Genomic DNA, 2,803 nt, shown 5'->3' with positions numbered 1-2,803 from the left:
TCTTGTGAGTGGATGTAGATTACAAGAAAAATGATCACATGGCTTAGCCTTGGCAAGCAGAGAGAAAGCACTAAATTTGGCTCTTATGAAAATGTGTTCTGTAAATGTCTGGTGCTTACACAAGTGATAGAGTTTGTTTAGTCCACTCTCTATTTCTCTGTGATTGTATGTATGTGCAAATGCATGGGAGTTGGACTAGCATCTTCTTAATTCAAGGTTATATACTACCAGATTTCAGCTCAGCTCTCAATGCAATGTTATTTACCCAAACCCCATGTTTTACCTCTTGTAAAAACAAAGATTGAAGGCTAGGTATTGAGTTGTCCAAGGTCACACAAAATATCTGTGACACAACCTGACTAGGAACCAAGCCTCCTGACTGCTCACTCCCTCTATTACTCACTTAGCACTGGTTTCATATGTGTAGGAGGCAACCTTGGTTATACCCCTGTAAAAAGTTATCGCTTACTGGTGGTGGCATGAGGTTCCTGAAATCCCAGCCCTCAGGAGGCTGAAACCAGCCTGGCCTACACATCAAAACCCTGTTACAAAATAAAAAATTTACCTCTTTTCTTTGCTCCAAACAGTAGTTTTTGTCTGTTTTTCTCTAAACAGTGACTTTTACCATAGCAACCAAGCTTGCCTGGAGCCTGAAGCTGACCTGTATTAGGGTGCCAAAACCTCTCCTATGCTGTAGAAGCTGCAGGCCATATGAATAGTGACCCCAAATTTGAAGGCATATAATTCTTTGTCCTGACAATGGCAGAAAGGTTTAATGTGACTACTGTGGCTGATTTATAAACTGCCAACTTATATCAGCTACTTTTTGATGAAGTGGGAGAATACAGCCTTGAACATTGGGCTAGTCAAGTCAAATTCTATACTCAAACTCAAATTCAACACTACTTGCTGGAGATGTGATCATGCACAAGCATTACCAACCTCCTGAACATTGGTTTCATCATCTGTTAAATAGGAAGTACCTATCTTATAGGTTGTTGGATAGACTTTATTAATAATAATAATAATAATTATTATTATTATTGTTGTTTTTCAAGGTAGGGTCTCACTCTGGTCTAGGCTGACCTGGAATTCACTATGTAGCCTCAGGGTGGCCTCAAACTCTCAGCAATCCTCCTACCTCTGCCTCCCCTGTGTTGGGATTAAAGGCGTGTACCACCATGCCTGGCCTTAATATTATTATTTTTATTGACAACTCCCATAATTATAGACAATAAACCATGGTGATTTCCTCCCCTCCCCCACTTTCCCCTTCACAACTTTACTCTCCATCATATCCCCTCTCCTCTCAATTAGTCTCTCTTTTATTTTGATGTCATTGTCTTTTCCTTCTATTGTGATGGTCTTGTGTAAGTAGTGTCAGCCACTGTGAGGTCATGGATATCCAGGCCATTTGTGTCCGGAGGAGCACGTTGTATGGAGTCTTACCCTTCTTTTGGTTCTTATATTCTTTCTGTCACCTCTTCTACAATGGACCTTGAGCCTTAGAAGGTGTGATAGAGATGTTTCAGTGCTGAACACTCCTCTGTGACTTCATCTCAGTGCTACAGTGCCTTTTGAGTCATCCCAGAGGTCACTGCCATCTGAAAAGAGAAGGTTCTCTAACCGAAAGTGAGAATAGCATTAATATATGGGTATGAACAGTAAGACAAGTGTTTACCAGGCAGTTTGATGAGCATAATATATACATTTAGCCAGATACCAATAAGCATTACACCCCTAGGACTCATGACTTTCCCCATCATAGTCATTAATATTATTTTTTTGTGAGATAGGGTCTCATAATGCAGGCTGCCCTTGAACTTGATATATAGCCAAAGAGTATTTGGAGTTCCTGATTCTCCTGCACCTATTTCCTGAGTTTGGGATTATAGACATGAATCACCATGACTGGATTTTATTTTTTTAATTAAAAAATCTTTTGAGAAAGGATTTCACTATGTCATCAAGGGTGACCTTGAGCTTGTGATCCTCCTGATTTTGCTTCCTGAATGCTGAAATTATAGATGTATGATATTACACCAAATGTTTGGTGGACCTTAGATGAAATAATACACAAAACACAGACTAGGAAGGTGATACATACCTGTAATCCCAGCATTTGTGAGGTAGAGGCATGACACAATACAAATCCAAGGCTAGCCTGGACTATAGAGTGGAACCCTGTGTCAAAACAAACAAAACAAAACAAAACAAAACAAAACAAAACAAAACAAAACAAAAACAAAGCAAAACAAAACTACTCCTAATGCCAAAGCAAAGATATATGAAATATCTAATTTCTGATATACAGAGTGTGGAACAAATGTTCTTTACCTTTTTTTTTTTAAAGGAAAATCTTTTTTTGTTCATTTTTATTTATTTATTTGAGAATGACAGAGAGAGAGAGAGAGAGAGAGAGAGAGAGAGAGAGAGGGATTGAGAATGGGCACGCCAGGGCCTCCAGCCACTGCAAACGAACTCCAGACACATGTACCCCCTTGTGCATCTGGCTAACATGGGTCCTAGAGAAGCGAGCCTTGAACCGGGGTCCTTCGGCTTCACAGGCAAGCACTTAACCTCTAAGCCATCTCTCCAGCCCTTCTTTACCTTTTGTATAGAATGGAGAAATGACTTTATGGAAGGTATCGCCAAAAGGAGAAACAAAGCCATATACTCCAATAATTGCTATATATTTTCACGGGTTTGACCTATTTGTTTTTCCTTATAAGTGATAGACATTGATCATTATCTATGTAATATGTTTTCCTTAATTTTTTATCATTTAATTAATTTATTTATT

The sequence above is a fragment of the Jaculus jaculus genome, chromosome X (assembly GCF_020740685.1).
Source record: "Jaculus jaculus isolate mJacJac1 chromosome X, mJacJac1.mat.Y.cur, whole genome shotgun sequence".
NCBI lineage: Eukaryota > Metazoa > Chordata > Mammalia > Rodentia > Dipodidae > Jaculus > Jaculus jaculus.
This window is presented reverse-complemented; position numbering follows the sequence as displayed.